We start from the raw sequence: 15,422 nt of genomic DNA, 5'->3' as shown, positions 1-15,422 counted from the left end.
ATTTCGATACAATATGATATTGAAAATTATAGCCTCTTTCTCTAAAAACATTTCATTATTACAGCTTTGGTTTAATGAGTGCATTAGCAAATATAATTACAATATAAGCAATAATACTATACTGTCTGTTGGTTTAAAATTAGGTTAAAGTTTTACAATTTCTACTAAAACCTTATTTTAAGACAGAATAGTATTGGTTATATTATAATCATAGTAGTATTGGTTATATTATAATCATATTTGCTAATGTAATAATTATATTCACAAATATAATATATTAAACCAAAACTAAAATGATGAAAATTATTTAAAAAAAAAAGAAGCAATTTACAATATCATATTATACCGAAATCCTTATATTATATTTGACAAATATTTAAGGAAATTTTTATCCTCATTGTTTTCCAACTTCGTACTTTATTTGGACGTTTTAATAATAATAAAAACAACATAAGAGCGTCACTGGTGAGTCTTTTTTTAAATGAAACGCGCATCGGGCGCAAATATACGATCCTGGTATCTATGATGACTTTATTACTGCTGCTGGAGTTTTTATTCCCTGAGGGCGTCACTAGCCAAGTAGTCAGCACTTCTGTGTTCACATCAATTATTATTTATATGGTCATACTTATAAATTAACTGTTTACAAAACTTTAGAATTTCTGAAATTCTAAGCTTTTCTACCTTAGAAATAGATTACCTAAGCTGTATCTGGCAAAACTTTTATACATATTTGGTCCTCAATGCTCTTCAACTTCGTACTTTAGTTGACCGTTTACCTTTTTTTTTATAAATGACTAATGAGTCTTTTTTTAGACGAAATGCGTCTGGGGCAAATATAAAATGACAATCCTTGTATCTATGATGAGTTCATATACTAAAAACGTGCAAAAGTCCTATGTGTTTAGAAACAGTTAACTAATTCATTCAGGGGTTCGTCAAATAAAAAAATATAAACCGATGGTTGATTCTGTAAAGATGGTTGACACTAATGAGCCTGAGGCAAACTTTTGAATGCCACTCTTAATAAAGTATGAGGGATGATGATTATTTTACTTTATAAAAGGCAACCGACGCAACCATCGTCCGATGAATTTAGTGTGAGTAGTCTGGTAAGTGGGCGACTCCGGTTAACTTAAGGATATTTTTCACAAAGTTAACATGGACAGTTGTCATGAAAATGTAAATGTATGCAATATTGAACTATTCAAATCGAAACTTATGGAATATTGTGAACGATTAAACTCATTAGAAAAATCGCTAATTTACCAAAAATTAAGGAAATACAGCACATGACCGAACTTTATGTTAAAATGAACATCAAAAAAGAAGAGAGTTCTTTGTATAAGTAAAGGGATAAGACGGACACATGTTTTCAACGTAGGACATCTTCTCTAAAAAAAAGTACGGTTGCCTATAATTGCTTAAATTTACATCATTTGAACTCTGGCGGAGAATTGTCTCATTGGCAATCATATACCACATCTCCTCATTTTGTTACAGGATATACACTAGTATTCAATAATCCAAATAATCATTTGCATTTCATATATATAATTATTTGAAATTTGCCATGGAAAATAGTTGCTCAGATTGGATCAAGAATACAAAGAAAGGCCAATTTAAGGATTCATGACAGGTTCAACAAAACCTATAGTTTTTTGTATTAGAGTAAATGTTTCTTCATATGATTCTTCTGACACATATATCTGCTGATAAAATAGTTCTGGTATTTCAAGATTTCTGTTGTATTTTAGTTTGCCTCCAGTCGAGTATTCAGTTTTCCTTTACACTAACCCAGTTCGATAAAGATCATCCAAGAAATTCTACTGCGGAAAGTAATCGCCAAGCAACAGCTGCAAAATAAACAAAATATGGTAAAGTTGTGGCTTTCAATGGTAGCGACTTTTAGTAGATCAGTCTTTTTTTTTTTTTTTATCAAAATCACAGATTAAATTATTTACAAAAATCTTTAAATGCACCGTAGTACATTATGTAGAAGGCAGGTTTCAGACACTACATGTTGAGCTGATCGCAAAAGATTCAATTAACATGCAGTGTCTGAAACCTGCTTTCTTTGTAAAAAACACACTGAGGACAGGTGCCATTTCATCCTCAAATGCACAGTACTAGAGTCACCACGTTCAAAACATTTAGCTCTATTAAAGCAGATTTTGGCTAGGAAAATCAGCACTGACACAGCAGAAGAAATATATAACGACGAAGAGCTTCTCATGCTCTGTATTCTGGACTGCTCAATGTTAACCAGAATGGGTTATATAGAAATACAAAGTGACATTATCAGAGACATTGAAGAAATCAGCAGAAATTTAATTTATGAATTGCACAATCTTAGGGCAGTTAACCTTAAAAAATTATAATAACAATCTGTGAACTTTATATCGTGTGAGACAATAGCTTAGACAAAGGAACTTTTAGTGATACTAGAACACACCCGTGATATAGCGGGTCCGTGACTGAATTAAAGTATATAACTATGTGTAAGCCTTATTTTAGTATTGGTATTGTCATCTGATAAAGTCGTGTCGATTATAAGATACACAATTTTATCTGCTTTCAAATCTTTTTGTTTGAACCCGTCGACCTGGAACTTATTATTGGTAATATTCATGTTCTGGAATTGAGCATTTTCTAATCAACAGCATTGTCCAATAAAGTTGAATTCTTTGATTCGCTGTTTTACGTCATGCCCGCTAACACATTGAAAACTGTACCTATACGCCTTATTTCAAGTCCAGATTTTTAGTAAAGTCTTACTGATTAAAATTCTACAAATTAGTTGTGTCAACCCTGTGATTATGACCCGTGTATATAGCAAAATTAAATACACCGTTTGGTGGTGCGCCTGTCAGATGCGGAACGTACAGATAAGGTAATAGGTAACAGGTGAATATACTATTGGTATCGGTATTGGATTCGACCCGGAACTTGTTAATTATTGGCATTATTAATTATGTGGAAAACCAAAGGGTCTGGAGTGGTGTAATTTTGAATCTACACCATTGTCCTATATTAGTTATATATAAAGTTGAATTCTTTGATTTGTCGTTTTTACCCGATGACGGCTGATAAATTGGACTTCGTAATTTTAGTATTATAGATATTTAATTGTTTTTCCGAACACCAACACCAATCTTTTCAATTGGTAACCTTATACCTGTTTACGACAGGGTGCTCCGAAGTCAACGGAGGAATTTACCAGCACAACAACAACAACATATGGCAAAAGCTCTCGCAGTTACTGAAAATTAGTTTAGAGCCAATTAAAACTCATGAATAAATCAGGTTATCCACGATTAAAGTATCAATCAGATTATCCCAGACTAGAGTATCAATCAGATTATCCCAGACTAGAGTATCAATCAGATTATCCCAGACTAGAGTATCAATCAGTTCATTTCCAACGGATATAGATAAGGACGTCATAAACAGCCTGGGAAGCCTTGTGCAATGCTGTTAATTCGAAGGTTCAATTAATCATGTGTAATTTTGATGACCAATTTGGTCGCCCTGTAATCAAAATTACCGTAAAAATTAGGGCTTTAAATAAGAATTCTAAATTTAAATTTACAAACCATTTTTTTTTTAAAAGTTTTTAGAAACTGTTGGTAACGAAAACCCCGATTTAATAACCTGTTAAACATAAATCACGTTCAATGATATCTAAAACGTCACTTCAAACTTCAAAAGAATGAAATTCCGCTATGATATAAGAGAGGTCCTTTGAAATTCACGGAATACTAGTGACTATGATTAAAACCCGGCCTTCTCAAGCATTGCAGTCATTGCAGTTGAAAAAAAATGGAGTAATAACTGCTTCATTATATTGACTTACATCTAGAAATGATCAGTGAGGACCGACTGATCATGTCAAAATTTTTATTTTTATTGTTTGACTGTGAACTTCTCATTTTTATGTACCAACATTCCAAAATCCTGCATATGGAGTATATATATTCAATGGCTTAGAGGGGAGCTATTAAACAAAACGGTTGTAGTTGTCCGTTATGAAATATCTGTTTCACAGATGATCATGAATGTGTTTACTGGCCCTAGCTACAATTACAACCCTTTTTATGCCCCACCTACGATAGAAGAGGGGCATTATGTTTTCTGGTCTGTGCGGCCGGCCGTCCGTCTGTTCGTTCGTCCATCTGTTCTTTCGTTCGTTCGTCTGTGCGTCCGTTCGTCCGTTCGTCCCGCTTCAGGTTGAAGTTTTTGGTCAAGGTAGTTTTTTGATGAAGCTGAAGTCCAATCAAATTAAAACTTAGTACAGATGTTCCTTATGATATGATCTTTCTAATTTTAGAGACTTTTGACCCCAATTTCACAGTCCACTGAACATAGAAAATGAAAGTGTGAGTTTCAAGTTAAAGTTTTTGGTCAAGATAGTTTTTTATGAAGTTGAAGTCCAATCAACTTGAAACTTAGTACACATGTTCCCTATGGTATTATCTTTCTAAATTTAATGCCAAATTAGATTTTTTACCCAATTTTACGGTCCATTGAACATGGAAAATGATAGTGCGAGTGGGGCATCCGTGTACTTTGGACACATTCTTGTTCATAAATTGTTACATTAGCGAATGCGAATTTCACCTGTTTAGTAATTTAAATGAGCAGCACTACTAATACTTATAGTGTAGCATGTTCCTCTATTGTCATAAAAATTCATAATATCTAATAAAATTAATAGATTTAGCTAACAAAGTCCTTAGATTTCAATAAAGTAACTTTATTTGTTAATGGAAAATTGTTTTTAATTAGGCTTAAATTAAAAATTGTTTGCTTTCCCCTCTCTGTGATTAAAGTAAGATAACTCTGGTCAATTTCCCTAACATTCAATCATTATGTGAAGATGATATAGTTCTGTTTTCATTTATAGTCTTTTTCAGAAAAGTTCTAATTGTTTTGGGTAGGTCCCAATTACAATTTTACACTCTAGCATTCGGCATCAGTTAGAAGCTTCTGGAATAAAATGGTGACTATGGTGTACTGTTTTGTGTTTGTGTTAGGTGTTATTAAACTACTTTCATGTATTTGTCTTAAGGGATCGAGTAAAGCAGATAAGTTACATCAGCTTTCTGCTTCATTTGAGTTCTGGCATAATGGTATACACCATACCGATCTTAGAAACAAATGCCTTTACGAGTAGAATGACGAATGCTGTTGGACAGTTTTTGATGCATACCACAACTTGAAACAGTGTATTCTTGACAGCACAACTAATGTTTTTCACCGGCATATTGTACCTCAAAAAGTAGGAAAAAAATGGGTTTTTTTTTTAATAATTTACAGGATATGGCTTTAATAGAGAGCAATTTCATGAATACTGGGAAGATGCTTTTTCTGTGACATATTCACTTGTTTCAGAATATTTCCCCCTATATACCTTAATGGTATATTAAGGTTATAACAAAGGAAAGTTTTCTTCTGTGATCCGTGATTTACATCAGTTTCTCGTCACTCTAAGAAAGTTAGAGATGATGAAGGCAAATTTGACCTTGTTTAATTTTTACGTATAAACACGATGTGAATACTTACAGATAACAAAATAAATTATTTATAAGATAACAAAATAATTCTTTATATTGATATATATTAATTTTAAACATTTCAAAACAAATAAAAGAAATTATAGATATACATAAATGTCTTTGATAAACTATTGAAAAATACGAGTATCAGGCTAGTACATTACAGATTTTGTAACGATTTTAAATTCAATAAAAAAAAACTATATTTATAAGATAAAATTATAACCCTGTTCAAGGTAGACAATCAACATATTGACTTTATGAAATTAAACATAGACTCATAGTTCAAAGGAATATAACTCTTGTATACAAATGACACATCAATCGAGTTATTTAGCTGCGAATTCGTGCACCACCTTCAAGGAAGATTCTAAATTATCAATATAACCACAAGTTGTTAATCTATTATAGATACTGACGACTAAGTAATGCTAACCACAGTAAAGAATATTTGTTTGAAATTTTTTAACACTTACTCAGAAAAATGCTCGAACTACTTGACTTTCAAAGCTCATAATTAACGTGTTTACACACTGATATAATATGGTTGTTGAACATTACAAACCTGTAATCGTATATAAGACACTATACACCTCATGTGCTTGCATTAACTTATCCAAAAATATATTTATTTCAAGCCTAAATATTTCGACATGTTGTTGACATTTAATAAACTTTAGAATCAATCTCCCATACAGACAGAGTTATCGTCCTTTCCTCCTCAGAGGAGGAAAGGACGATAACTCTGTCTGTATGGGAGATTGAGGAGGAAAGGACGATAACTCTGTCTGTATGGGAGATTGCTTTAGAATCACAGTTTCCGACTAAGATTTGACTAAATACCAAATTCTTGATATCGTCAGGTAAATATGCTATATAGTGACACAGGTACTGCTGTCCCTTCATACGCATTATTTCTGTGTAGCTTTTATGAACTCTTGTTTATCTTTTTAAGTTCAACGTCTTGGTCATGTGATGTCTGTGTTTCTCCGACTTGTGGTTTTAATTGCTTCTTAATTCCATATTATTGTATTCTCTATTAAAATGTGGAATTCTTACTTATTTTTTATTGGCAGATTATCAATCACGGGGTAGGAAAGTTTCATGGAGGTTTGATATTGGCAATTTTAATTTCATTCCTCTTAAAATCATTTACTAGCTGGGTCAAAAGACCGCAAATTAGCATTACAATTCTAAAAAATATCTGTGATTTGTTTTCTGGATAATATTTAGATTGCACTTTGAAAGTCTCATTAAGTTAAGTCTTGTTAAATTGTAATGTTCGATTATTATAATTATACTTAATTGGTAAATATTATACAGTAACTGTTTAAACAGTTTAATTAAAGTCGCATTCTTAATATAACGCTATAATTACATTAGATGTATGTTTCATTATAAAACGTTATTCTGATTGGCTAACTGCACATCACGTGTTATTCCATAAGCAGTTGTATCACACAATAAAAATTATCATTCATGATGACATGAGGCCCCATAATAAAGTGCACAGGTAAATTAAATAAAAACTTGATGTAAATCGTGTTTTCATGATCATAGCTAAAAATGTAATTATAAGTATTGAATGCTTCTTTTTGTAACTTCATAGAGTTGTAAAAGCGTTGACCGTGCGCACATTTTTAGAATGAAGCGCGGAAGCGCTTCATACAAAATGTACTTAGGTCAACGCTTTTACACCCCAAAAAGAAGCATTCAATTCTTAAAATAAAATATACGATTCGTGATGCTTCTTTACTACCATACACAGGAGATAGATGAAGATTGATTAATCAACTCCTCCAAAAAATGAATTGTTGCTTAAAAAGATAGCCTTTTAGATGAAATAACAATAAAAACAATTACTTACAAATTACTGTTCCGTATGGTTTATAAGCTTGATAGGTTTCTTTAATTGTGTCAAAAAAGCCATGATGAACCAAATGTGGTTGAGCAGGTACGCCATATACAGGGTTTGATAAAAACATGTCAGGGCCTGACATAAAGTCTGGTTCTACGGGGAAACCAGTGTACACATCACCAAGTACAATCGATAATATTGAAATTAATGCAATATATTTCAGATAATTGGTCATTATACACCCTGCAACAAATATTTTTGCAAAATTTTAATATTTCTCAAATTTGAACACATATTTAAGAGAAGCTGCGTAGTGCATTTTATCATCATTGAACACATACTTGCAAACTTTAATTTAATATTTTTTCTGGAAAAAATGATGCAGTCTGCTAATTTTACCATAGATAAAATTAAAATGAGTGATAATACGTCAATGAAACAGAAACCCAACGACAAACAAAACCGTAAAAGGTCAACAAAAGTAGACCGGTGTATTACACTATTCACTAAACCTTAAATTGTTCAGTCTAAAACGTAAGGAATAGGATTAATAATATGGACTTTTAAACTACTGCGATCAATTTTACAAAATATTTCTCTTCATAATTTTAATGCATAAACCAAACGACACTTTTAAGCTTGTAGTAATCTGAAAACCAACAAGAAAAAAACTAACACATACACTATGTGCAATTTCCGAACAACATCAGAATAGTGATAACCTTTATCTATTGCTCCAAACAAACGAAAACGGAAACTTTTTTCAAATGCCTAGGTTCCTTCGTTAACTTTTCAGGTTTTAATATTACATTCTTATTAAATACCCTTGGGTAGAATATTACTTCCAAAAATCAATCATGCTTATATGTGTGATAAAGTCTTGGATAACTTATAATAGATGTACACCCTTGCAGTCAATTAAATCTCAAATGTTCATTGAAATCTGAGACGTTATTGCAAACACGGGCATACGAACCGACCCCAAACAGAGGAGTTCAATAAAAGGGGCCAACGGAACGCTATCAAGAAAGGTGAAGAAAAACAATATAAAGATTATGTTTTTCCTTGACAGTATCGGAAATAAGTTACTAGTAATATAGGTTTAGTCCTCCCTATGTGAGTCTATAAAGTACCTAATATGCAGAAGCTCACCATGGATTTAACAAATAAAAAAAGTTATTTGAACATTTAAGTATTATAATTTCCTACAGTCATATCAAATATAATTTCAATTCTAAACTTCTCTAACGGATAACCCCATGGACTATTGATGATCACATTTAGCAAGAAAAGTAACGAGGAAATAATAACCAAATATTGTTCCAACCTTCCGTTAGGAAAACTTATCCCTTGGCATGCTGAATTGCTTTCAGAAATTGTCTAAATTTCGAGTTTTTGCAAAAAATATGCAAATGATATGCAAATGAGCTGTACCCTGATGCTGATGCATACTGCTTGCATTAAATCTAAGATAGGGGATCACGGGGTGGGGGGATCGGGGTGAGGAGGGGGGAAGGGTGGGCGGTAATTTGGTCCTCATGTGCGAAAGCGTCAATTTTGACGTTTTTCGTTCTTTTTCTCGACCTGGAAGTCCGAGGGATGCTAATAGATGCACCCAACTGTAGTTGACATGTAGGATGGACCCCAGTGAACACATTTATCACAACAGTTGTTAGGTCGGAGTGAAACTAATCTGGGTTTATCAGTCTAAAAAAGGTCATTTGCACCAAAAAATTTAAAAATCCGATTTTTTTTTCCGATTTTGAACTTAAACTGGTCTTGCAACCGGAAGTAGTCGTTTCCTTGGCGTATTTTGATGATAAACACGATCAGTTGTTATATGCCTTTGGGTTAACAGTATTTGTCAAGGTTTCAGTCCTCATAACTCCGTGTTTCAGACCTCGAAGGTAAGCCCACACCTAAAAAAAACCCGTTTTTGTCCGATTTCAATTTTTGAAGTTCGTATTTGAGCTCAAAATGAATATTAAAAGTGAGAAACATGACAATCAGTAGTGTCAGATTCAGGAAACATGCATACACTTCGAATGTAATGGAATTTTACGGCACCCCGCATGACAAGGGTTAATGATGACTGTCGTTCACTTTTGGCGAATAGATTATATCACATGATCTTTGCGGGTAGTAACAATAGGAGGCTCCGTGCTCTAACAGTTGATTTAGATTTTATTTTAAACTATATTATCGGTCACTATGTTTTCAGCTTGTTTTAACACAACAATGTCATGAAAAATGAATTATATATTTTGTTCAAATTTAGTGTGCAAAAATCCGATCAGTATTTTAATTCATTCAAAAATCTGTAATATTTCCCAATATTTTCTTTTGTATCTGTATATATTAAAAACTAACCTGACTTGTACAGTTATACAGTGTCCTGTATTAAATGATCAATCTTCTATCAACCTTCCGCATGTCTTGTTACATATGGAATTGGATAATTCTAGTCGTTGTATGCAGTAATCACATACAACAAATACATCAAGGGGAATTAATTAAAAGAAATATAGTGAGTATGATAGATTATTGTCTTTTATTTTAAAATAGAGATTATAATAATCTATCGTTCACAATTCTTCTCTGTAAGTGTCTATAATTAGCCTCACCTCAAGCTTAGTACCTTTGTTAATTAAATGTTTAAGAAATATATACATTTTTAAACATTTACTTATTCAAATATACAAATTATTTAAATATACTTATTCAATCTTTATTAAGGTGGTTTATTTACTTTTTGTTTAGATTATTGTTTACATATTGACGTATATTGTTGTAAAGTTTCCTGCAGATTCGTACATTTTTCTAAACCACAATGAGACACTTCTGTAATTATCAGACTTTATCTGAATAAAGTTTTAATAAAAAAACTTTGTAAAAAAACAATTATGGCAATTTGAAGACCACAACAGAGAGTATATCAAGTGCTTCGGAAGGGTTATCAAGGTATAGGCGAGTGACATTCAGACCTAAAAAATATTTTTAATGCACCTATCTAACACACAGCTATATTATATATCATTCGAAAGGAAAACATGTGTAGATTTCATTTTTCCCGATCGTAAAAGTGAAATATGGTGCAATTTTTTTTAAATTTGGGTCAAAGGTCATTCATAAAAAATTGAAAGAATAACACTTGTAGTATTATTGTCTTATTTGAAGCAGCTGGTAATATAGTTAATTCAAATTTTACTTTACACGATACTATGATTACGTCTCTCTGATTCTTAGTTGCATATTGTTCATGGTTTGGCGATAATTTACGTCATTTTGACGTTTTCACTCTGCTATATGTAAACGGTACTTTCTACAAAAACGACGTATAAAAACAAATATTTGACCTTAAATGTGTTAATATTTACTATAATTGATGGTGTGCCATGCAAAATAAAACAAATATGATGAAATTTTTGCAAGTTGGACGAGTAAAAGGGAGAGAAAACAACGCAATAAAGAGAGTAAAAAGTAGACGTCTTTGTCACATCAACAGTGACAATAGTTTCCTGTTTGTTAACAGCCTACAAACCGTGTCAAGATCGGAATTCACTATTGTATATGTTTAATACAACCACAAGCAAAGTTAAAGAGGATACATGAATCACATTTTAAGTCTGTCCGTCCGTCAGTCCCCACTTGTTTGTTGCCCGTGTCGAATTAAATCAGCCTGTAACTTATACATGTATACAGATATACAGTTCATCCAAAAACCAATGATTTCAAATATAAAATGCATCTTAAACACAAGTTAGTTCAGAGATGTATTATTGGATGGCACGTGATTCTTCATAAATAAAATCAGTTAATTTTGACATTGGCATTGACATTTGAGCCGTCAAGTTTTCAAACATTGTTTGATTCATTCTTGTCTGGTTTGTGTCCGGTCCATATCTTTTGAACCGTTGAACCTGGGTTTTCCAAACTAAGTATATGAATATAAATCATATAGTAGGGGATGGTCATAAATTAAAATCAGGTCACTGTGATATTGATCCAATCATAATGGGTTCCTGCCCGCGACATATAAAGCTGCAAAACTAAGGTTTACCAAACTTCAGATACAGAAGTCGGTTTCACAAAAAAACGTAAGACAAGATTAATCGTAAGTAAACTGAACTATTCATGACTTACGACCTGTTTTAGTCGTAAGATTCGTTGTGAAACTGACCCCAGATGCAAAATTTGAATGCGGTGATTTACAAACTAAAGTTAGGTCCCACGGTGACTTTTATTTTGACATTTGGAATTATATAATTTACAAACACTTTAATTTCTTAACGCATTTTTTTTCTTACGACTGCATTTATTTTCACTAACATTTGTGCAGTCGAAAGGTTTGCAGTTAAAAATGCAAGCATTAATTTCTTACCAGTATACAAAACTTAGATACATGTATATATAGATATTTATCAACTAATATGAAGGTGAATTTTGCGAGATTTAATTCTTCTAAATCTATATATTGTTTTTTTTTGTCATTCTGGAGGAGTTTCTGTGAATAATCCATTTCTTTAAAAGAAAAGAAAAGTATCTAATTTATTACAAATAATGCAATTTTCAATTTTGTGATTTTTAACAATATAAGACAGTCGAAATTCATATTTTAAAACTGAGCCTGTAAAGCTTTTGCTTTACTGGAATAATACCTGATACTTCGCTGATACTGCAATTATTCTGATGAACAGAGGCTTTCAATGATTTCAGTACATGCACAAGCTCCCTAATGCATATATTTTTCCTTCACAAGAACAAATTTAACAAATCCTGCAGAAAGTATGACGTATTAAGACCACTTTTGTCATCCGTAATCATACATGGGTAAACCTACTGCCGTATTTGTTTGTTATATGACGCCATGTCTTTGTTTGCTAGCTTTCAGAACATGTAGTTTGAATGATGATGCACTTAGTGGTAGGCGTGACACGATGGCAATCTTTTTGGTTGGAAGTCTGATATGTAGCTTGCTCAAATCGTCTTGATTAGACTTATACATACTTATTTTTGGTTTCGGACACTTTAGAGTTTTCTTGCAGCACCGATCTGTAGACGTGTCAATATGAATTTTGTTTAATTTGTGATAGACCCGCATCTATTGATGCTTTCGAAAGCGTTAAAAGATAGTTTTCTTAGGAACAAAGATAGATGATGAGCTGTTAGAACCTGTAAGAGCACGAACTGCTGGTAAAGGGACATATATTTAATAAAAAAAACTATACATGCACAATAATTAGCATGGTGCATCGCCAAGCATAATTCCCACTGGTTATAGAACTCGTAAACAGCACACAGTTGTTCCCTGTCTAGATTACAACGAAGTGTCAGGTCATCGTTGACCCTCTGACTTAAGTCCTCTTAAATTGTTAATCCGTATTTAGAATAAGAAGCCTGAAGATATCATATTATAAGCCCGGTACCTTTGAAAAGTATGATTAAAAGGACGCTATGATCTTTGTATACCAGAGACTAAATGCTTTGAGGAAAACAACTATAGCTTATCGTATGGCCTAAATCAAGAAGCAATAGTCAACACTGTATAATAAGTTATAAAGGTTCTAAAACAATTTTAATTAGATACCCAAAAGCTTGATTCATGCTCAAAACTACAAACAAAAGCAAAAATCATAAAAAGCAACTAACGACAACCATAATGAATAACAAATCAAAGATAATCGGCATATGATCGATTGATTACGTTAGACACGCTTTTCGTCTACATTAGACTCGTCGGTGACGCTCGAACCAAGTAAAACTGCGAAAAACGCGTAATCCTATTTAAAATACGGCTTAGGTAATATATACGCATGAGGTAAAACATTTATTGAATTTCAAATATCTACGAAGAATTCAAAAATTGTCAACTGAATGAATAGATATCCCCATATATTAAAGTATTTATAGCATGTCATAATACAGGCTCTTGACGTGGCCCTAACACATACAATTTATGCTTCCTCTAAAATACTGACAAATTTTGCATCATCAATAAGTCTTCCGTATGCGATAGTTAAAACGGTAGGAAATTTAAAAGATGGTCATATCTCACGTTCAAGTTAATGGCAAAATATCAGATCTGACACATTTTTGCGTACATTTAGTTGCAAACTAAAATGTGTATTGATCAATTGAGAATAATACGAACATCATTAATTTCGAAAATATCTAAGAAATGAAGAAAAATATGAAAATTGGCACCATTTTTATAAAAAATTCCAAAAATGTTACAGAAAATAAAGCTACATGTTCATGTTCCACGCTTCAACACTGTTGGTAATTTTTCTATTTGAAATTATTTCTCGATTTTAATTCAAATTTTACAAAAAAAAAGTTTAGATATTATACTATAACATATAAAAAATTAAGCTGTGTATTTGGTGGGTGCATTAAAGTCACTAACTAAGCGTCTTTTCTGAAAATGTCACTCGCTTAATACTGATCCACTTACATACAGGCAACATTTTTTCACGTGAATTTCACCTTACGAGCACTACGTGGGCGCCAAATGTTACCCATGAAACCCACGTGAAACTGTTCATGTGAATTCGACGTGATTTGATATTCACATGAATTTCACATGAACTTTATAAAAAATAGTATTTGTCATGATTGTAATTAAATTTAGATTTATTTAAATTACTTCATTCTACCAAAACACGTGAATTTCACGTGAAAAAAAAAATGAGATTGTATTGTGAAATTCACATGAGTTTCACATGAGATTCATGGAAACTCACATGAATGGATAAGCTCGATTGAGGTGAAGTTTACGTTAATTTAACTTGAGATTTAATGTATTCAAGTTCATGTGAAATTGATGTGTGTGAAATTTCCCTGTGTAGTACTTGGTCTAGTATTCATCTTGCTGCTTATAATAAGTAAAATTATGGCGAAGAGTTTCATTTGGCGATGTCAAAATCTAGGAAAACACGATGGATTCTGACAATTGGGTCACATACGAGGTTATTAGTGACAGCTAGAGGTATTTCATAATGGTCAATCAAGTTTTGAAGATACCCATAAAACTTTCCTAGTGATGACTTCAACCTTACCAGTAGGAGCCCTTTATTCAATATATTCTTTGTTAGCAAGCAAAATCCATCTACTAAAGAAATCGTTAGAAAAAACGAAAGCTGTAGAATACTGTAGTAACTTGGAGATATATATTCGATATAAAGGCGCGGCATGCTGAAATGTCGCACATATATGAAAAGAGCATTAATAGAAAGTTAAGTTTGTCTCTTTGTGTTAAAGTTTTGTTCTCGCTGACCTTCATTGCAAATTTTTAAAAAGTCTTAACAATATGCATGTAGTTGCTTTTATTTCAAGTTCGATGGGTTGGATGTGTTCAATATAATTACCAAAATTTATAAAATAAGAAAATGGTATATGGTTGCAATGATACAGCTATCAATCAGAGTCCAACTGAACTGGATTATAAGTAACAATAGGTCACCGTGCAGAATTTAACAATGAGCATAACAAATCGTATTGTCAGATTTAAAAGTCCATTAAATGTTGAAAATGTTAAACCATTCAAACCAAATACCACCAAAAAACAATAAACGAAAAACAAATTTAACAAACAACAACCAATGACAACCATTGAATTACAGGCTCCAGACTTTGAACAGGTACATATTGATTGTAACTGGTGCTTGTGAGCACTCAATCACCCATATCCAGTGACATTGGTGTGACAACACGACATAAGAACAAACGGTAAAAAACAGTTTGAAATTAATATCAAGATTTCACGAAGCACAAAAAATAATTAACTTTTATACGAATAAAAAGACACAAAGTATCGATTTAATAGATTATGGAAGCTAGTTCAAAGCGAATACCAATTTAATATTGTTCTCCAAGACTGATCAAGACTAGAGAAATGGAAATAGCATTGTGTTAATTTTTTGCACTTTTATGCATTAAACTTTATCAGGAAAACTTAAGGCCAATTATGTGTTGACCTTTTTGCATTGTTTCCATGGAAAGGGCAG

At 32.3% G+C, this 15,422-nt stretch overlaps 1 long non-coding RNA gene across 1 annotated transcript; it reads right to left on the bottom strand.

The window, feature by feature from the left end:
- Positions 1 to 1,537: 1,537 nt before the first annotated feature.
- On the bottom strand, positions 1,538 to 6,244 carry LOC139512963 (uncharacterized). The gene is made up of 2 exons (XR_011662365.1): positions 6,124 to 6,244; positions 1,538 to 1,856 (listed from the first exon to the last, which is right to left on the bottom strand). It is a non-coding gene; the product is annotated as an uncharacterized lncRNA (long non-coding RNA).
- Between the last annotated feature and the right edge of the window lie 9,178 nt (positions 6,245 to 15,422).

The sequence above is a fragment of the Mytilus edulis genome, chromosome 2 (genome assembly GCF_963676685.1).
Source record: "Mytilus edulis chromosome 2, xbMytEdul2.2, whole genome shotgun sequence".
Classification (NCBI taxonomy): domain Eukaryota; kingdom Metazoa; phylum Mollusca; class Bivalvia; order Mytilida; family Mytilidae; genus Mytilus; species Mytilus edulis.
The sequence above is the reverse complement of the archived record's forward strand: the minus strand, read 5'-3'. Positions and strand labels throughout refer to the sequence as shown.